Here is a 22,304-nt window from a genome sequence, read left to right on the forward strand (position 1 = left end):
CGCGGATCCAGACCATAGTTTATTCTGGAATAAACTGTTTCCTCTGGGATCACACCTAATGACGTAGTAATTAATCTTTTTTTCCCCAAAGATACCAGAAATATGTTCTTAATATATTGTGCATGACACTAATGATGTTCTGTTTTGTACTGGGGTTGGAGTGAAATAAAACCATACGTCCTTAAAGTTGAGCAATTTCACATGTTGCAAAGAAATGCTTAGCCCCCCGAGTTTTTACAGATGCATAGTTTAATTCTCCCAACACCCTGCCCCCCAGACAGATGTCCTCTCCAATATAATATGACATCTAGCTACAGGTATTTGCATTTCCCTGCTGTCACTGGGGCTGCACTTGCTCTGAGTGACAGACAGTAGGGCAACACAATGTCCTCTTATTGGCAGGTGTGGCATGTGCTTGCCCAACTGCAGGATGTCCGGAAACAGAGAAAGGAGCAATGAAATGGAGCCACTTCGTTTATTCAACGACAGACGGCTGCGAGTAGCGCCCATTAACTGTACGCATTCGCAGGAACATTCACAGAGACCCGACCGTTTTTCTGCCCCAATTAATTTACACAGTTTTGCGGTTTACGACCGTGGTGACATATATATATTTTTTTAAATAGCGCCCTTTCAAGAACTAGCAGTTTCCTGTTCCACAAGCGCACTTCTATGCTTATTTAACATACCTATTATAAATATAAACTAATGAAGAACAGTGCTACCATCCAAGTGAAATTCATCTCACCATTCTGGTCTTACTCGTTTGAGAAAAAAAAAAATAACAGAAGCCACGCACCTTAATGCTCTAGGGTATTATTTTTGGGAACCCCTCCGCTAAAGGTATGTACGCCTAATGCCAAAATGGAGGGTGCAAACAGGAAGTCATCTCGAGGTTCCGAGGAATCCTTGTATTGTGAACACCTCGTGAATACAAGAGTAGATGAGATATCCAAACTATGCAAATCTGTTTGTTTATGCTTATGTACCCTGAGTACTTCTTTTAAAAAGGATTACTGGCTGTCTTTAATGCATGTGTTGAAAGGCGCATAGCCTGAGCTTTGATGTGCCAGCGAAGCCACCACCAGTGTCGGATTACTTGATCCTATAATGACTTTTGGACCACATCAGTCTCGCGCCCTCTTTTCAGAAGTCTTTGTCGGGCCTGTTGATGGGCTGTCGGGTCGCGCCATGTGAGCACTGGAGAAGGCAGTCGCCGAGATGCGCTTTGTTGACGTTTAGTTACTCAAAATATATTTAGAGAGTCGTATAGCATTGCGTGTCTCTTCGCGGTTACTTCAAAGTGCTGCATGTTTATGGTTAGGTTCAGTATTTAGTCAGCAGGGGGAGGGGGCGTGCACAATTCCCTTGTGTTAGCGTGCGACCATATGGTGCCACCATATGGCGTGGCGCGCTCCCGCAAGGAAATCGCCAGACATGCACGAGTTGCCATTGAAGGCAATGGAACGCGTCCACGTGTTTGGCTGAAAAGCCGAAGCAATATGAATAGGTCATTTTGCCTATGCAGCGCATGTGCGCTGCATAGGCGAGACCTAAAAAAGGAAAAAATGAGGAGAAATGTTTACAGTTCTCATTTATTCCTTTTTCCACAAGTGCTGCAACACATAGAAGGAGGAATATGCCTCCTTTGATAGTTTTTGTGCAGGAAGGTCTTCCTACGCATAAACAATCATGCCAACGACACAGACACTCCTGCACCGTAGTGTAAGGGTGCATGCGTTGGCACTAGGCTGCAGTGTGTGCCCCTGTGCACTGGCAGACAGGACAGGAATGTGCCGTAGCATGTAGAAACAGCGTCTTCCTTCTCTTTTCTTTTGACTCAGGACAACGCACCTAGAAGGGTTGTGGCGCTGCCGCACTCCAACATATCTTAAATAGGCTACTCATTTTGGACTTGCATCACTCTTGCACCAAGTTGCGTGGCGAAAAGAGTGACGCAACTCCGCTCGTAAATATGTCCCTTTATACCTGGGAGTGAAGATATCAGTCGCAGTCCGTGCAGGTAACAGCGGTGAGGCCGAGTAAGGGGGGATTTCGAAGGACGACGCAGAAGGGATATTAAATAAATACTTAATTTTCCCTCTTCATTGTCCGTTGAAACCTTCCCCCAACACGGCCCCACCGCCTCACCGCAGTTACCTGCACGGACCGCGGCTGGATGTAAAATAAGGATCCACAAATTGAGGATAAAAAGTAGAGGTTTATTTGAAGAATAGATCCCATCCACAGGTGAACATCCAGCCAGCAATAAAGTAAGATAGCAACTGCTTAGTGGTCAAAGGATAACATTCCATCTGAGAATCCAGTGTCTCATGACATCAGCGCAGCTATGTCATGAGGCACAGACACACAGGACCAGGATGCCACACATCTCCCTTCTAACAACAACAAGAAAATTATAAGAGAAAACAAAACAATGCTAAAACATTAATCACACAGTGACGTAGTCTTTTAAATATTTAGGAGAATGAGAAACCCTTGCAGACTTGCGAAGAAGTGAGGAGGACTCAACTCTAGGAGTTTGAGAATGACGACTGCAAGAAGCTTCCACAAGATCATTGCTAACCACCACCACCCTGTTCAAATTCCAAACACGATGATCAGCAGTTTTGATGGCGTTCTTGAAAACTTTGATGACACGAATAGGCTTCTTAAAGGTAGCAGAAAGAGCCTTATTGTTTTTGCAGGGATTCTTAATAAGTACCCAATCTCCCACTTTAACAGGTGTGACCTTAACAGAATGTCTCTTATCAAACATCCTTTTTCTAGACTCAATTCTAGAAAGTTCACGCAACATCCACTCATCAGAGTCATCACGAGGAGGTGGTTGCAAGTCATTGACCCATGCCGGTACCACAAGGGTATTAGGAGTGCGTGATCTAAAAAGTTCAAAAGGAGTCTTTCCAGTAACGGCATGGGGAGATAACCTGTAAACCTTAACCTTCTTAAAGACATCTGTTCTCCAATCTGTACCAGCAGACTTAGCCATTCTAATAGTCTCTTTAAGGACACGGTTAAATCTCTCAACCATACCGTTGGTTTCTGGGTGGTAAAGGGAAGACCTTTTGTGTTTAACTCCTTGCTCTAACAGAAAATTTTCCATCTCTTTAGAGACTAATTGAGGACCATTATCTGTGAGGATGGCGTTAGGGATGCCCTCTCTAGCAAAAAGTCTAGTTAAAAAATCCACCACATGCCTAGTCTCGATACCACGAGTTATGGCAATTTCTGGCCATCTAGAAAAGAAATCAACAAGAACAAGAACATACCACTCACAACCAGCTGATGTAATAGGCCCCAAAATATCCAAACCCACTTCTTTCCAGGGCGCATCCGGTCTGTCTCTAATCACCATGGGTTGGACTTTAGGTTTTACTACCTTCTCACTAAGAGCACAGTCAATGCAATCCCTAACTTTGCGCTCTACTTCCAAATCCATATTTGGCCACCAATATGAGCTCCTTAAAATCTCCTTAGTCTTAGAGATTCCTAAATGACCGATATGTGCTAAAGACATAAGCTCATCCCGAAGAGCTAGGGGTGGAACCAATCTAGTTCCTCTGAAAAGTAAGCCATCTTGTTCAGAAAGCTGATCCTTGACATGCCAAAATTTCTCAAGACCTTCATTACATTTAGGTTTAATCTTCCATCCTGTCATTAGGAGTTTAAGTACCTCTACCAGAGTCGAATCTTCCTGAACCATCTTCAACCACCTCTCTTTATCAATGACAGCCTCTTCTACAAGACAAACCATCTCATCATCAACATCACAATCTTCCTCATCCTCAACCTCAGAACTGGGAACAAGGCGAGACAAAGCATCAGCCACTTTGTTTTCTACTCCAGGTAGGTACTTTACACTAAAATCATAATCCTGTAAACCAACAACCCATTTTGTGATTCTACCAGACACCGCATCTATACCTTTTTTCTTTAAAATTTCACAAAGCGGCTTGTGATCTGTCCTGACCTCAAAATTGGTTCCCCACAATAAGTTTTTAAGCTTCTTGACTGACCAGTAAACAGCAAGAGCTTCACGCTCAATCACTGAGTATCGAGTTTCAGCTCCCTTCAAACTCCTTGACAAGAAAAGAATGACCCTCTCAATGCCCTCAAATTTCTGTACAAGCACCGCACCTAAACCTTTCAGGCTTGCATCAGTAATCAAAATAGATTTCTCAGAAGGATCAAAACTGCTCAATTTCGGAGCAGAAGCTAGCCTCTCCTTGATGACCTCAAACTCACGCTGACATTTCTCTCCCCAAATGAAATCTACACCCTTCTTCAACAAATACCTCATATTGGCACACAAAGAGGCAAAGTCTTTCACAAACTTGCTATAATATTCAGCAAGTCCCAAAAAACTCATCAACTCTTCCTTGTTCTGTGGGGGAGACATCTTAGAAATTGTAGAGATCAGATTTTCCTTAGGCAAAATTCCTCCTTCTGTAATAGTGTGACCTAGATAATCAATGGAAGTTTTTCTAAATTTACACTTCTCAATCTTGACAGTCAAACCTGCATCACACAACCTTCCTAGAACAGCAAATAGCCTAAAATCATGTTGAGGATTATCTATGCCAAACACAAGAATGTCGTCCTGATAGACTCTAACACCATGTAAACCTTTTAAGACCTTCTCTAATGCCCTCTGAAAAACCGATGCGGCTGACACTAAACCAAATGGTAGTCTAACGAACCTAAAAGTGCCATAAGGTGTCACAAAAGAGGTTAAGTCTTTCGAATCCTCTTCCAACCTAATCTGATGGTACGCGGACCTTAGATCAATGGTGCTGAAAATTCTAGCACCTTTAAGTAGCATAAGCATGTCCGCAATCTTGGGTAGAGGATAATGATCAGTAACCACACACTTGTTGAGTTCTCTTAAATCAACACAGAGACGGAGAGAGTTGTCCGATTTCTTGGCTGCGACAATCGGGGCAGCCCACTCCGTTCCCTCTACTGTTTCTATAATGCCTCCCTTGACCAGCTTATCAAGTTCATCTTTAACTTGTTCTCTGACTGCTACAGGTACATTTCGCACTTTGCAGCAGACAGGTACAGCATCCTTCTTCAAGATGATACGATGACAATAGTCATTAAGACATCCTAAATTTTCCGAAAAAACTTTAGGAAATTTGGCTTTCAGTTCACTAGTGAAATCATGAGAAACTAATGAAACAATTTGAGGTGTGCAGGGAAAGGGCTGTTTTAGAAGAATAGGGGGTGTCGAGTTCGGATCAAGCATAACACCCAAATCCTTGAGAGCAAACCAGCTTATTATGCTATCTCCTTTTTGAGAAACATAAATTTTTGCCTTGGCCAACCTATTCTTATAATTAATCATACCTTCAAAAAACCCAAGTAATAGGATAACCTTCTACCAAAATTTCATCACAAGGGGAATTCTTTGCTTCCTCAGCACTCACAGTTTGAATATAAATTTGCCCACAATCTAGGTGTTCATCTAGATTATCATCATTTTCAAAATCATAAAATATTTCATTCACTCTACCTCTATAGTTTCCCCCTTTACAACATGAGGTGAAGTGTCCTTTCTTTTTGCACTTACTACAATAAGCTTTCCAACCTGGACATTGTCTATCAGTGGCAAAATGCCCTATTTTACCACATCTGTAACATTTTACTTGAGAGAAATCCAAACTGTTCTCCTTTCTTTTATAAGGAATTTTGTTCGAAACATTTTCATTTCTAGAGTCTTTTTGCTGATTTTCACCTGTTCTAGCAGTAGATTTCACAACATTCACAGTCTCTTTCGTAGTTTTGTTGTCACCATTCTTTTTGATGACTTCTACACACTTAATAGAATGTTCTATCCTCTTAGCAATAGTAAGAACTTCCTCTAAAGAAGGTTCATCCTTTTGCCACAATTCCTCTCTCACCTTTTCAATATAACACCCAAGCATGAACTGATCTCTAATATGCTCATCAAGACTTGCCCCAAACTTACATGAGGACGCAAGTTTCCTTAACGCTGTAATATAGTTCTCAATCGTTTCTTCTTCCATTTGTGTTCTCCGACCAAAATGATATCTTTCTAAAATTGTACTGACTCTAGGAAGATAATGCTCATCCAGTTTTGCAATACAAATTTCATATTCATTTAAACTACCGTCATCAATGTCAGGCAAATGATCGAATACCTCTTGTCCTTCTGCCCCCAAACAGTGTAAGAGTAGAGCTGTCTTCCTTTCAGCACTCAAGCTAGAACCACACACCCTTGCATACCTTTCAAACGCTTTACGCCATTTTTTCCATCTAATAGGAGGATCCCCAGGTGAGGACAAAAAGAAAGGGGGAGCAGTGACATTTTGCATATTGTTGTTAAATAAAAACAAATAGAGCACAAAATGAAAATAAGAGAAAAAAAAAATGTGTGTGTGTCACAGTAGAACACACAAAGTCAGTTCCAAATAAGTGTATAAAATTACAATGTGTGTGTGTCACAGTAGCAGGACACACGAGAGGAGCTTCCAGTAAGTGTGTCAGGAGAAAGAATTAAGAAAACAGTACCTTTAAATCGTTGAAAGAGACTTGGCAAAGTTTGTACACATAGATGTGATAATAAAAGAGTTCAGGGTACAAAGGAAGAATAGCGATGACTAGCGGTGTTTATAACGCGTTTACAGAGTAACGCGTATATTATGAAGTGGAAAGCGAAGATTTCACCAATCCAAAATGGCGCCCACGTTTGCGCGACTCCCAGGGTGCTTTGCGGCACGTTTGCGTGCCTCCCGGCCGGCTTTGCGAAAAGTCAAGGAGCGAGGCGAAGCAAGATGTTTGTTTTCCAAAGCTTCGAGATTCTGGCAATGGCGTTCTGATACAAGAGGCAGCTCGCTCCTGAGGACGCTCGCTCGTGGAGACGCTTGCGAGGGCGTTAGCAGGTAGGACACTATTTCGAAAAATGCAAGTTGCAGAGATCGAATGCGCTGTATAAAATAAGCGCAAAAAGTGTCTGATGTAGTAATTAAAAAGCCAATGAAGCCCAACAAAGTTAACACTGCTAAGTTATACCATTAGAAAATGGTTTGTTTTCTCGCTAAAAATTAAATTGAATTCTTCTTACCCTGAAAGTGGAAATAGAAGTCTCTTTTGTTTTAAAGTCCAGTCCTAAAATCCAGTCCAAGGTTATTCTGATATGTTCCACCTTGAAAGTTGAATGCCACCAAAGTATCTCAGGTTGTTCCAAGTGTCCATGAATTTCTAGAGGAACAAATCCTTTTTTTTTTTTTAAAAAAATTGAGATAGGTGTTGAGATCTTATCTTCTTCATCCCACCCTCGTCGCCAAATGTAAAATAAGGATCCACAAATTGAGGATAAAAAGTAGAGGTTTATTTGAAGAATAGATCCCATCCACAGGTGAACATCCAGCCAGCAATAAAGTAAGATAGCAACTGCTTAGTGGTCAAAGGATAACATTCCATCTGAGAATCCAGTGTCTCATGACATCAGCGCAGCTATGTCATGAGGCACAGACACACAGGACCAGGATGCCACACTGGAGAATATGTTCCACGCTGTGGACGTCACAATACGTGGGGTCCAAGGTCATTGAGCGTGATTGGCCCAGGGTGTGAGGCTCACACGCAATCAGTGGTGTGTGATTGTGGAATAGGGCTCCTGTGCACAAGGTGTGAGACTCACAAACAACAGAGGGGTTGTACCGGAAGGATGTATCATTGTAAGAAACGTATAAATAAAAAATGAGGAGGAAGGAAGGACAGAAGAATAAAAAGGTTAATGTTGTTAATTCAACATTTTCTTCCCCAAGTTTCTAAATGTGTTTATAAATAGTTGATGTTTGAGTCAACAAAAGTCCTCTGCCGAAACCCGGGATCGAACCAGGGACCTTTAGATCTTCAGTCTAACGCTCTCCCAACTGAGCTATTTCGGCCGCTCTTATTCCTTTGTGATTGTTGTGATTCCAGTGAACACACCCTGGAGCTGTTGTGCTCGGAGGAGTTGTTTCCGGGCTCACAGGTCTCATTTACCCCTGGGGAGTGCCGGCGCCTCTTTCTCCCCATTGCCAGGAGCCTGGCACAGAATACACAGAGCAGGGTCCTTGTGCCCAGAATATGCCCATCACACTACAGGATATCACTACGAAGGGTGCCTGGGGTCGTTATTGTACCACTAAAAATACACTTCACAATGATTGTGCCAGAGAATAAGCCTTTGAAACACACCTCTGCCACTAACGACCCCACCCGCCAGGGGACTGCGCCACAGAATGCGCCAATCAGAACCAGGGAGCTTTCAACGCGCCCATCCGAATTATTGTAGCAAAGAAAACTCACGGGACATTTAAAGAGCCCCAGAATTCCCGCATCTCTTGATGCACCAATCAGAGTGAAGGAGGCCGAGACCGTCCTTCTAACTTCACTCTGTACAGAAACAACGGGATCATTACAAATACAACTGAGGCCCTTCTTAGAGTCGCCCTTGTGTCTGGATGGGGTCTCAGCCCTGCTGCTGGGTCCAGTGTGCCCCCCCACGGCTCACCTTTCCGTCTCCGAGGTTGGTTTCAATAACAGTTTTCATCTCCTGTTCTCAGCTTCAGCGAGTCACAATAAAAACAAACCCCTCCTGGCTGCTGATGTGGCGGGGTCGCTGCCCCGCCCCTCCTCCAGCTGTTTCTGCATCTGGCTCGGAGGTGCAGGGCTCACGTTCTTGCCTTGAGTGCGGCAGAGTATGTGTGTAATCGAATGCAAAACCAACCCTGGATATTTCAAAGTCACTTGCTTTGTGCCTCGCACCTTTTCAAAGTATCCATTTATTGAAATGTGACTTTATAAAAAGAAAAGTGGGCTCGTCCGGGATGTGAACCCGGGACCTCTCGCACCCTAAGAGAGAATCATACCCCTAGACCAACGAGCCAGCTACATTAAATTTCATATATGTTGTATCCATCTCTGGTCGGACTCTACCTGTATTCCATATCATTTTTGTCTGTCCCCATCTTAGTCGCAGGGACTCCCAAAGGACAGACGGACGCTCCATGGCAGGGGCTCCTGACTCAGATATTCTTCTTTCAGCAAATACCTGCTTCCTTTTATTCAAAATTGGAAACATCCACCACACACCTCTGCAGATTATTGTGACAGGGTCACACATTGAGGGTCTCATTTACAGGAAACTGACGCACCGGCATTGATGCATCAGTTTCCTTGCGCCCACACCAAATGCGGCACTATGGATGCGCTGTATTTATGGTACAGGGCTCCATGGCGCACGGATTAACAGATGCATCTAAAATTCTGTCACATCTGTTGGCGCAAAAGTGATGCATTGCTGGAGTTGCTCATAAAACTGATGCAACTCCAGTAATGCGTCAGATCACGTAGGCAAATCCCATTGCAAAAGCCTTGCGTCACTCCATAAGCCTGGTTTGAGCAGGCATAAGGATTTTAACTCAGAGAAATCATAGAGCGACGCAGTGATATGTAAATTTCACTGCACTAGCTCTACACAGCTTTTGCGTGGGAACACCTACTTTATACCTGGCGCAGTTATAATGTACCGCAGTGCTCTACAAACTGATACACTGGACGGTACTTCAGTTTGTAGATATGGCACAGTGTGGTGCACTGATTGTGCCGCCGCTGCGTCAAAAAAAGTGATGGAGCGGCGGCGCAAGGGGCTTGTAAATGAGGCCCTGAGTCTGTCAACTTTATAAAAGTTTAATTCCGATTTCACTCAGGCCCAAAGCGTTTACATTAGGAAAGTAAGAACATGTGTTTCTCCGGCAGGGATCATTCTACATTATTAATGGATCCATAGCAGATGGGTTACATTTTTTTAATTCATAAAGTCTATTTCAGTCCAATTAAGACTACAGACACTAAAGGGCTATAACGTCACAGCATGGCACTAATAAGAAAACATAAACAAAATTAGAAATGAGTATAAACTATATTAGTTTATTTTTAGCTTCAAGCCATCAAAAAGTCCAGCAACATATCCAATATGATTCAATTCCACAATATTCAATTTTCAGGAATCTTGCAATTACATTTCATAATCCAACTTCTGTTCATTTTTCAGAACAACACATTTTTTCCAATCAGCCCAGTCAACGCGTTTCGCCCCTGAGGACTACATCAGGGTTCTGCACCCATTACTACATATTTCGAAAGGTGTTTAGTATACCATCTGGTTCAGTGTCCTTCTGGGGAATCAGTCTCTTTCCCTGGGTGGTATAGTACCCCCCTGATTCATCTTGTCCGTGTGTCGAGGCAGAATGTCATGAAAAAAACACCTAGATTTTGGTTGCTCAATAGTTGTTGCGTCTAAGAATGTGAGGTCACGAAAAGTATAACGTACAAGTTTAAAAGACATTCACTAGTGCGACGCTTGGCCCCCCACTGCCGGTGCTTATTTTTAGTGTCTAATAAGAGATAATGCCTGGTCAGGGAGGGCGCAGATGGTGTATGCTCCAGAGCAGAGTGAGAGGGCATCAGGGTTACATGCTCACTCTTTGAGGGTGTGATGGGCTGTGTCTGTGACCTTCGGCCAATCACAATCACTGATGCATTCCTACAAAGGAAAGACACCTCTCCCCTTCAGGGAGTGTCCGCTGTCCTTGGCACGGCCAGACAGGCCTTTTATTCCACTGGGCATTTCCCCAGTAGGCTGCAGAATGCAACACACATGGAAAGAGGAAACAATCAAGAGAAATACAAATATTTCTCCTCTTTATGCCGACTTTGGGAAGGCGTACGGTTTTGCCGCTGCCCCTGGTTCATGTGACTGATTAAGTATATCTGGGTCAGCATTAAAATCCATGAGCGTTACGGGGAAAACCCACCTTCAACACCCATGAAACGACTCCGACCGCAGAGTACGGCAACACAGTCACTGTCGCAGCTTTGTCTTACTCCATATCTATGAGGCCATGCAACGGCCCACAAAGCGACTTTGTGTTGCCTCATAGATCTGATTGAGGTGCCTGAGTCATTGGAGCGTCAAAAAAAGGTAAATTACTAAAATATTTACCACACAGCTTAAAAATGCACCGCACTGCGCCATATTTACAAAGTAACGCATCTAGGCAGATGTGTCACTTTGTAACACTTCACTACAGTATATCTGCATCAGGTATAATGCATGCAGGTTGGGCGTTCCAACTCAGAAAAACCATTCGCGATTTCACTGCGACTCTTCAACAACTTGACTGCGTCAAATTCTTACACCTGCTTCAAGCAGGCATAAGCAGTGATGCAGGGCCTTTCACATGGGACTCGCCCCGTGTGTAATGACACATTGCACAGGCCGCAGCAGTGAGAGCACCAAATCCGAAACACTGGACCACCAGTAAACATGCTGCTCAGAGACAGCACTTACAATAAGACACATTGTCAGCATGCTGTCAGTGCAGTTTTTGCTATTAATTTAAAGTAGGTACAAGACAAAAAATATCACGCAACAATCTGTAGTGTTTTTCTATGAGGAAGCCAGTCTCGTCCAATAGGAGGAAAAACAACAACAGGAATAAAAACACACAACACTGAGGCAGAATATGAAGATATAAAGAAGGAAATATACTGCACGTTAAATAGACTGATATCTGTTAAAACTTTAAAAGTGTCGAAGATGTAAAAGACTCTCATAGCACACTACTGTGGTAGCCTAAATAAAATGATAGCAATCAGCACATATGCTAGAGAAAATGTATTATAGATGACATGGTAATACAAGTACGTGCAGCACGGAGACAGTCGGCATAGCTGCTGAGTGTCCAAAGAAGTGATGTCTCCGACAGCTTTTATTGACACAAACCACAGAGGATGCAGCATCGTAATGCACGGAGCACAAACGAAGCATCGAATACTTGACCAATTAGCAACTGCCTAGGCTGCGCTACACCATTTATGGTCCGAAATATATTGTTGCTGACCACGTGTCTTAAGTAGGCAGCTTTTGGGACTTTCCACTGTAATGCGATGTATTAGCCCTAGTACTTTTCCATAGAAATGATTGCAATATCATAGCACGTACCAAACATATATCTAAATGTGACATGCTGAAATGACTTTGGGTCATCTAGCATCCTGCGCTGTTCTGGTATCTCTCTTATCCACGCCTTGCGTTACAAAAGAATCTTTACTTTCCGCAGCTTCAGTAACTTTTAGTTAATTTGTTTGTGTCAACATTCTACAGGCCTTTAAGGTAGATATTATGTAGCACATTATAAAATCAGCTTCTACACTACAAACTAGAGAGGAACAGGCATTTGTACTGCAATAGGTCTCGCAATTGCGAGATTTTGAGCTATTGGAAGTGTAAATAACAATGCCTTTTATTTATGTGTTTAAAAAAACCTGCAATAATAAAATGCATTGTCATTTACAATACCAATATGTCAAAATGTATAAAATACGAGACCTATTGCATTGCAAATGCTTGTTGTTCACAAACGCCCCATGCTGCGCTTTCATGTTAATAGAGGCCACTCCCCTTTCTTTAGACGAGTCGTGTCAAAAGAAACATCAGCAGCTGCTATTAAAATGAAAGCGCCCTGTAAGAAGTGCTTATTTTTGTAAAAGCGTCCCGTGAAAGCACGCATGGCGCGCTGAATGTTGAAGGAAAGCATGTAGTACCCGCAGTAGGAGAAAAATCATTAAAGAAAATAGTGCTTACAGCAGCCGCACCACTGCAGGTAAGAGCGCTGGGGTGGTGGGGCCAGGTGAGTGGGATTTTGAGAGACTCTCGAAATTCCACCTCACGCAGCCCCACCGTTGTTACCTGCAGCAGCGACGGCTGGCTTGCAGACTATAAAAAGACCTACTATGTAACAACCGAAGTAAAAGGGCAAGTCCTTATGGGAGGTTACAAATGAAGACAAAGCGGTAATAAGGAGGGACTAACAAGCCTATTAAGGAATCAGGAGCCAGCATTTTTGAAGGACAATGGTACAAGCTAATGACAAATGTGGGCGGAGAGAGGGCGGGACTCCAAGTACAAATTCCAAAACAGCATGCATCGCAGAGCAGCGCATGTGCTGCCGAGGCTCGACCTAAAAATATCAGTGACCAACGAACCAAGAAAAATAGAAAGTACAATGCTAGGGTCAGAGCTTCTTCTCAGGGACCCTGCAGGAGGACAGCCCCAGGTTTCCCAGACATGCATGTGCATGAGCAGCTTCCCCTGGACAGTAGGGTGACCAACTGTCCGAAAATTACATGGACTGTCCGGAATTTGGATCTCAAGTCTGTAGTCTTTGACAATCCCTTTTACGGATGCCTTTTATGCGTAATTTTGGGCATTGTGGAACAGCACTGTTCCCCTGCATGAAGCCTCAGCTCCCTGATGGGGCCGCCCCGCCTCGCACTCTTCCTGGGAGCACAAGAGCAGCCTCACCCGCCCATTGTCATTCTGTCTGCTGCTGATTGCCACATCCAGAATGAGAATGGGCCAGTCTGGGCTCTCACAGCATGTGGTGGCCTCCTCTTGCCTCGGGCTAGGGCAGGACATTCTTTCAGATGGAAGAAATGTGCAAAGACCCCAATGCGGCTACGTGAGAATCCAGTTCATTCAAAGAAGGTGGGAAAGCAAGTTAAAAGAAGGGGCTAGAGTTCTTTCAGTCTCATCATTTTAGAAAAGTGCATTTTCGATATTATATTGAACGATGCAATGGTTTCTGCTTTTTTCTCTTATGCAACTAACAACCATTGACAAAGCCAATAGTTTGGCTTGCAGGTGTAACATTACTTGTTGTGTTAATTTTCTGGATACAATGACAAAAGAGGCAAAATACCAGCCCAGCAGCACACTATGCTGAGCATAGCTTTTTAGCTGAGGTGTTTTAAGTCACACCCTAAATTACTCTAAACACCCCCTTTGGAGAGAACCCCCCCCCCCCATTTTGTTTCATTCAACTTAAAGCCCTGGAAACAACAGTCCGTGAAGTCCCTTGAAATGAATGTTGCACTCTACAAATACTCTAAAATACAAATAAAATACAAATACAACACCATGCCACAGTCACCTCAATTCCTGGCACTGTGCATCATACTTGACTCATGACTTCCACTTTTTCAGATGCCTGTGCGCAGGGGCACAGTGAACCCAACCCCTTGCTTTAGGAACTACAGCAAGGGTGAAATTCTTGATGGGCCTCTTCTATCTGCAGTTCTGCAGTCAAGAGCTCAGCTCATAATTAATATGAAAAGGTGGGCTAGTGAGGAATTGAAGGGATGGGTGGATGGCTGGATGGATTAGTGAAAGTGTGAATGGATGAATGAAAGGGTAAATGGATGGATAATGAGAGAAAGGATGGATGGATGAGTGAGTGGAAGGATGGATGAGAGAAAAGGTAAGTGGATGTATGGGTGGAAGGGTTGATGGATGGTAAATGGGTGGATGGATGAGTGGATGGATGGGTGGATGAGTGGATGGATGAGTGAAAGTGTGAATAGATGAATGAAATGATGGATGGAAGGAAGGATACATGATGGATAGGTTAGCAAATGGAAGAATATGTTTGGATTTGGATGTGCTTACTTATATACTATTGCGCGACCTCCTCTGATGTGTCTTTAAAAAGTTACTTTTGTCCCAAAGTTTTGTCCTGAATTTTTACACTCACCGTCCTGAATTTGCACCCATGCAAGTTTGTCTCCCTACTGGACAGGGTTTTACTTTCAATGCAGGGACCTGTAGTCCTATCATGTCCCAATATAGAGAGTAAACACCGACCTGTGTTAGGTACTCATGCTGGACCTGGGGAATATAAGATCTCTGATGAGGGTGGTGGGGCGTGCACGTCCGGCCCAGTGACACTTTTACTTTCACAATGTGTCTGTAAGTTCTAAACTGTTATGCTTAAATAGATAAAAGTGACACCTTCGTATAAAACAATTCCCCATTCAGATCCCGCCCCATCATTCTATTTATTTAGCATGAAGAATACTCGCTAAAATGCATTTTCCATGTAGTTTTTTTATTTTAATATCATATATCCATACTAATATAATAAAGAGAAAGCCCAAACATTTGAGGCGGGTAATCTCCGGAACCACAGCACCAATCACAACACCCAATACAGTGTTGGAAAGGGCAGTTGCAGCAGAAGGGCTTAGGCTATGCAGACGCCCACCATATACATTTACAAAGTAACAGAACTGTGCCAGCAAAGTAGTCCCTTGTGGGCGTGTCTGCGTTGTGCTGTGGGCTTGTGCTGGGGGGGCGTGACAAATGCTGGGGGCGTGTGGTACATTCCGCCCTTCAGGCAGGACTGTTCCCATGAGGCACAGGGTCAAGGCTGATTTGCATATGAACTGGGGTGCTGTGGAGTGCAAAAATAAATGATGGATTTAGGCCCAGATCTTTGTATTGGGGTGAATGTGTGACATTATTCTGCAATCTGTCCATCAACTGTTGTTTATACATTACGCCCTTCATGCCATGTCTCATATCGTGTGCTGGGGGTGTGGGTGTGTGCGGGGCGCGTGTTGTGTCAAATATTCCATTGTTTTTTCTTCCTAGGTTCTGTACATTCCAGCTCCGGGTGTCCACCCTGCTCCCTTTAAATACCCCTGCACCCCATAATCAAAACCCACCCTTACTCCTTAAAATACCCCAACACCCTTAAACACTAACCCATCTTAACCCTATAAATATACCCTGTACCCCAAACCCAAACCATTACCTAAATCCTAAAAATACCCCTGTACCCCAAAAACCAAACCTACCCCTGAACCCTAAAATACCCCTGTACCCCAAAACCCAAACCTAGCCTTAAACCCTTAAAATACCCCTGTACCCCAAAACCCAAACCTACCCCTGAACCCTAAAAATACCCCTACACCCCAAAACCCAAACCTAGCCCTGAACCATAAAAATAGCCCTGTACCCCAAAACCCAAACCTACCCCTGAACCCTAAAATACCCCTGTACCCCAAAACCCAAACCTAGCCCTGAACCCTAAAAATACCCCTGTACCCCAAAACCCAAACCTAGCCCCGAACCTTTAAAATACCCCTGTACTGCAAAACCCAAAACTACCCAAGTACCCTGAAAATACCCCTATACCCCAAAACCCAAACCTAGCCCTGAACCCTAAAAATATGCCTGTACCCCAAAACCCATACGTATCCCTAAACGCTAAAACTATCCCTGTACCCCATAACCCAAAACTATATCTGAACCCTTAAAATACCCAAACACCCCAAAACATATACCTCAGTACCCCAAAACATATACCCCTATACCCATACTTACCTTATCCAAACATTAAAAAAACATGCTTTTACCATTCATGCATTTACAAAGAATTTCGTTGTATATGTATGCGTGGTTAAAGCATATAAAATGTAATGCCATGCGTTATAATGGCCTTGCGGAGTCATGGTACTTTCATAATGAAAGTATGCGGAGTTATGGTATGAAGAAAGAAAGTTGCAGAATAATGGGTGTTTACCCTCCCCCGGTAAGTACATTGGTGGCACGGAGGCCCACATCTCCAGCAACATACTCATATTTTTTCACCACCCATTTGAAAAATGCACAGGTCTCTCTCATTGATGGCCAGTCCCGACATACACTTTTAGACACACCTCCCGCCACAAGTTCTAGAATTGCGAACTTTAGAGCTGGGGAGCTACGTTCGAATCTCGGCATCAGCTCAACATCCTGTGATTCCAGGCAAATCGCTTTGTCTCCACGTGCCTACAGCAAATTAATGTGTTCTTCTGTAATGTAAATTGTGCTCATGCCATGTTGTCGAGTTTGCGCTATAGAATATTGCAAGGAAAAATAAAGTAGGGAAACTCGAGTTCACACACTACTGAACGCGCACTCCTAAGTGCATCAGCAGTGCACTGTGAATCGGAGCGTTTCACAGGCCTGTCACAGATAAGAAATGCTATCAAAACGAAATCCTACAAAACAATATACTACTGGCCGGCAGCAATTCATACCCGGACAACGTCCAGACGGGCTGCTAGTATATATATAAGTGACAAGTTTGTATAAAACAATTCCCCATTCAGAGCCCGCCCCCATCATTCCATTTATTTAGCATGAAGAATACTCGTTAAAATGCATTTTCCATTTAGTTTTTTTTATTTTAATATCATATATGTTTATATATATAATAAGACTCAATTACTTTTTGCTTTTTCAATTACTTAAAAGGAAAGGCACAAATGCTGTCCAAAAGGTAAAAGACTTCTAAATATTTTAACTTGTAAAGGTGTGGCCATCCATAAAAAGCAATAGCAAATTGTAATATCAGTATAACTTTATGAATTGCATTTAAAAAAGGTTTTCTATCGTCAAAACGTTTGGTTACTTAAAAAAAATATATCCTCCCCGTCGGGGAATTGAACCCCGGTCTCCCGCGTGACAGGCGGGGATACTCACCACTATACTAACGAGGAACCGATGAATCCCGACCTGCTGGGCCGCTCCTCATGTGGCCTTCGAGCCGCCTCTCCCCGATATGCTACCGGTTCGTGCCATTTATCAACTCCTTGACACCAACACAGGGGGCCACGGGCTCAACAAACACACACACACACTCTCCCACCATACACACACAAACACACTCCCCCCTCACACCTCACAACAACCCTCTCGCCTCCAGGCAGACGCTCTCAGCATCCCCTGATGCCAGAGTCACCACAACCAGCTCCCAGGGCTGCTTCAGACGGGGCCCCGGACTGGCTCTTCAGCCCAGGGGCCCCTGGCTCTGTCTGATGAGGGGGCATTGCAGCGGGGGCTGCACACAGGGAGGGGGGCGGGAGACACCACCCCCCTCGCCCCCGCCGGAGGAGAGAGCTGGGCTGCAAAGGTGAAGAGGGGAGGCAGGAAAAGCCCAGGCGTGTGAGGGTCCGAGAAAGAGGCGCTTTCCATTGTGAAGCAGAGGGAAAAAAAGTGAAGAGTTTGCAAAAGTCCTTCGAGCCGGATTTGAACCAGTGACCTAAGGATGACAGTCTCTCCACTCAGCCCTCCGCTCTACCAACTGAGCTATCGAAAGCTCAACAACAAGTTGATGACAAGGCGCTATATGACATGAAGAATGGTTCCGGACTGTACCCAACTGGGCACGGCTCTGTGTCTAAACACTTGATAAAGCTGCAAACCCGACATATATTTAACTAACAGGGAAACGTCTGAGTCCTGACTGATTTTCAAGATATATTTAGATTTACATATATAGCGCTCAAACACCGTAGGTTTCCTGGTATTGGATCAGAGTTATATATGTTTATTTATGTATTTAGGGTGTTTTTAGGGTGTTTCGTGTTTACTTTTGGATACATTATTGCTGTTGATCTTGGGTAACATGTGTTATGGTGTTTTAAGAGTTAATTTTTTGGGTTCGGATGTTCTTTGTAGCATTAAATACTTAAATGTGCTTTTGCGGTTGCTGCATTTTAATTATAAAAATGGTATTCACCACGAGATCCACAAGTTAATAATGGGGTTCTGTTATCTAGTTATATAAATGCCAAACTTCATCAGGTGTTACATTTTTTGTTTCTGGTCTGTAATGTTACTAAATGTAATTCAGTCACTGGGGGTCACCAACGTCAGCGAGTCCCTGTCTGTGAAACACCCTCAGACCCCAGGGGGCCCCAGGGGTTGGTCTTACTTAAAGTTCAGGGGCTGGTCCTTGTAAAAGGATCTGTTTAAACCCCAGAAGGTGACCAGAGGGAGGTCCCCTCTGACCTATAAGAGATCTTATATGCTGTGGGTGTAACAAAGATGATAATAGGAGGAGACTGGGTTGAAATGCTGAGCCATTGTCAGCCCTTTGCCCCTCGGCAGCACCGTCTCCACGTCAGTGTCTCCTCCTCTATAAAAGAGGCCTGACAGGAATCCAGTCTGAGGGGTCAGAGGGCAATCAGAGGTTACTGGGCCATAGTTGTATCACGGAGGGGTGTTTACTTCCGGTGCCCCGGGGCCTCCGTACTCTGGGCCCCCAAACTAGGGACCAGCCCCCCTATTAACACCTGACTCAGAATAACAAGACAGAGCAGCCGAATGCTTACTGGGGACCCACATGTATGAAAGGAACACATGGGGAAAGAAACTGCACCCTGACCCTATCAGTGCACACTTTTTTCATCCGGTGTAAACATAGATGTATATTTTGATTTATAACTTGTTTACATTTGACATGAATAAACATGGAAACATTTGTACTTCTGAGTGTTTTATCTCCCTGCCCAGGCTGCAGTCGTATCCTATCTATATGTAAAAGTCTCGCCATTCGGGTCTTATAAATTGGCATGATGTCAAAAAGGAACAACACAGCAGAGAATGATTACAAATGTGTGTTTATTGCTTTTGACCCCAGATGTTTACTTTTGTATAAACACTGGTCCTATTGTGAAGCGCTCGGACTCCTTTGGGTAAAGTCCGCGCTATATAACAAGTTAATTACAGCTGTCCGATTTACTAGTTGCTCTAGAAAATGTGAATGTAAATTTTGGGGAAATAAAATGCGTATACCCATACTAAATGGTCCGATTGCTTGCTGCATGAATGTGGGTTTAACATGCAGGTCACAATTTCACATTCCAGCAGGACAATTTTAATAACTATTCCATCTTCTCCCATTCATTGTTAGTGTAACTCATCTCAAATGTTAGAGAATACTGAGCCGCCCGTGACTGGGTTTTAATCTTGTATTGTAGTATAGCTGTTTCTATGGTCAGGTGTTCTGTTGATTGTCATCGGATGCGTGGTTTGTGTTACGGTATTCAGTGTGAACGCAAGGAAGTTGCGTCACCTCAGGTTCCGGCGAGGTGGGAGCATGTCTCCAACCCATCATTCTTCTGTGAAGGCCGGCGGCTGTTAGTGGACTTGTCAGATCAGCGGACTGAGGTCAGCAACATGACAGCTCCCCGAGAAGCGCCTGCTAAAGGTAATGGAAAGAACTGCACCCCCGCCGCCATCATTACCAGTGGACGACCTCCATACAACAACGGGGCTCCTCCCTCCTAAACAACCTTCCCTCAAATGTACTATATTTAATCCGTTCCAAAGCAGGTGATTTACCCTTAAACATCGGTTGAGTACAAAGAACTGAAAACAACACTGCACACAACAGGAAGTAGCACAAGGAAAGAACACTGAAGGGTTGAGTAATCCAAATGCATCGGTGACTAAGAGGAGGATGGTTCGATCATGAGTAATCGTGAACCACCTTAATTCTACGCTGCAATTGACGTAATCAGGCTAGCCAGCCCTTTCATGCGAAGGTGTTTTCTCTGCTTGTCGGCACGACAGAGGTTACAGCAGTGCACCTGGTGGGTTGGGCCCTGTAGATTCTTTTTGTTCGTATTGTTTCAGACGCCCACTGACAGAACTTGGCTTGGTGGAAAAAATGCATGTAAAAGGCCTCAATCTCCGATCGAGTTCAGGTGTTTTTTCTCTTTGGGATTATTACAAAATGTGTGCTCTGCACATGCATTAGAATAATTCTTCGACACCTTATGCATGGTGACAAAAGCCCCGTAGGGATGATTCCTCTGCTATTCATGTTCACAATCGCTGTATATAAAAAAATATATAAAAACAAGAAAAGAAACAAAAAGACGGGTAGGGAGAGGCGGCGGGAAGGGGAGGGGGCGGAGCGGGTTAAATTAAACAAACGAGACGGAGGGAAGAGAGGGGAGGGGGGAGGAGAAATGCGGCAGGCAGGCAGGGGAGGAGAGGAGGAGGGGGGAGGAGAGTAGGGGAGGCGCGCCGTTCCACCTCTGCATCGATAGTTTGGGGGTCACCAATAAACGACAGGCCCGACCTACGGGTGTGTTTCTTTGTTTCCAAAGTACCCTATTTAAAGGGTGGATATTTCAGGTCGGGGATGCTACGTTTCGACGGAGGCTCTTTATTTTAAACCTGGGGTCGGATAATCAGAATGTGTTTGATGTCACTCAGAGTGGTACCGAGTCACTTGCTAGAAACAGAACTTAAAGTAGTGGGTAGGAAGCCGTCTTTAGTCTTATGAGGCCTATTGCGTGCGGACATAGTCATTACAAAGGTTTTAAAAGAGCGCCGACTCAGAAGATGTGATGCAGAAGGCATTATTTAGCTCCGGAGAGTTCTTGCAAATAATTTGAGGGTGGGAACTAACAATTTATACCCTTTCAGAGGGTCTCTCTGTTAAATGGGATCATTATTCAAATTGACCGCTTTGTGTGACCATGGGCCGCTGTCTGAATGAGCTGGGGAGAAAGTTGCCTTCCAAGTTTTGTTTATTTTAGAAAATGGATGGTGCGTAATAGTGGTCAAATTTAAAGCTCGAAATGATCCTAATTTCGGGGTTCGCTAAAACAAACTGGAATATTGTGCCATTGCGCGGGCCCAATCTCCATGCTAGAGGGAGAGGTTGCAAACTGCCCTTTTTCAGAACAAAAAAGACTTTGAAACCGTCCAGCGCCGAGAGTTTGATAAATGACACCGCGGGGCAGCCATGCAAATGAGGGAGACATTGAGGACGCAACATTTTATGCATGGTGACAAAAGCCCCGTAGGGATGATTCCTCTGCTATTCATGTTCACAATCGCTGTATATAAAAAAATATATAAAAACAAGAAAAGAAACAAAAAGACGGGTAGGGAGAGGCAGCGGGAAGGGGAGGGGGCGGAGCGGGTTAAATTAAACAAACGAGACGGAGGGAAGAGAGGGGAGGGGGGAGGAGAAATGCGGCAGGCAGGCAGAGGAGGAGAGGAGGAGGGGGGAGGAGAGTAGGGGAGGCACGGCCTAGCGGCCGTGCAATCAAGTAGTGAGGGGGCGGAGCTGGGGGAGGCTGTGAGAGAGAGTAGGCGGCTGGGGGCATGTGCACGCGCATTTAAGCTCAACGCGCATGCGCATTGAGCTTAAATTTCTCGTGCACTGCAAGGAATCGCCACGATTCCTTGCAGTGTGGATAAAGAGCGGATAAGTGCCAATACTCTCGCCTTGCTCGATGCGCATGCGCATCGACAGGCGAGACCTAAAAATGCATAAATAAGCACCGCAGAGGCTCCTCCCTCGCTCTCCCAGAATGCTGTGCGGGATTATTCGGGGTCTGCCCCTGTCAAGGCTGCTGATGTCCCGTTGCTGCTCCAGGGCCCTGTGGGCTGTGAGTGCTGTGGCGGTGCTGCCCCCTGGCGGTCACCCTGAGCATCTGAAGATACCTGGGAAGAAGCCAGGGTGACCTGAGCTGGTCCTCCCTCCTCTGTGTGAACCAATCGAGTGTCAGGACTGGGGTCGGTGCTGATAGTAGGGGGAGAGGGGGTGTAACTGGAGCCCCCCCACCCCCAC

At 44.4% G+C, this 22,304-nt stretch overlaps 2 non-coding genes across 2 annotated transcripts; both read right to left on the bottom strand.

Annotated features, from left to right (window-relative positions):
* Positions 1 to 7,864: 7,864 nt before the first annotated feature.
* TRNAF-GAA (transfer RNA phenylalanine (anticodon GAA)) lies at positions 7,865 to 7,937 on the bottom strand. The gene has a single exon. It is a non-coding gene; the product is annotated as a tRNA-Phe (tRNA).
* Positions 7,938 to 17,352: 9,415 nt separating this feature from the next.
* Positions 17,353 to 17,424, bottom strand: TRNAD-GUC (transfer RNA aspartic acid (anticodon GUC)). Its single transcript has one exon. It is a non-coding gene; the product is annotated as a tRNA-Asp (tRNA).
* Positions 17,425 to 22,304: the final 4,880 nt, after the last annotated feature.

Source organism: Lissotriton vulgaris, chromosome 1_1 (genome assembly GCF_964263255.1).
Source record: "Lissotriton vulgaris chromosome 1_1, aLisVul1.2, whole genome shotgun sequence".
NCBI classification, from domain to species: Eukaryota; Metazoa; Chordata; class Amphibia; order Caudata; family Salamandridae; genus Lissotriton; species Lissotriton vulgaris.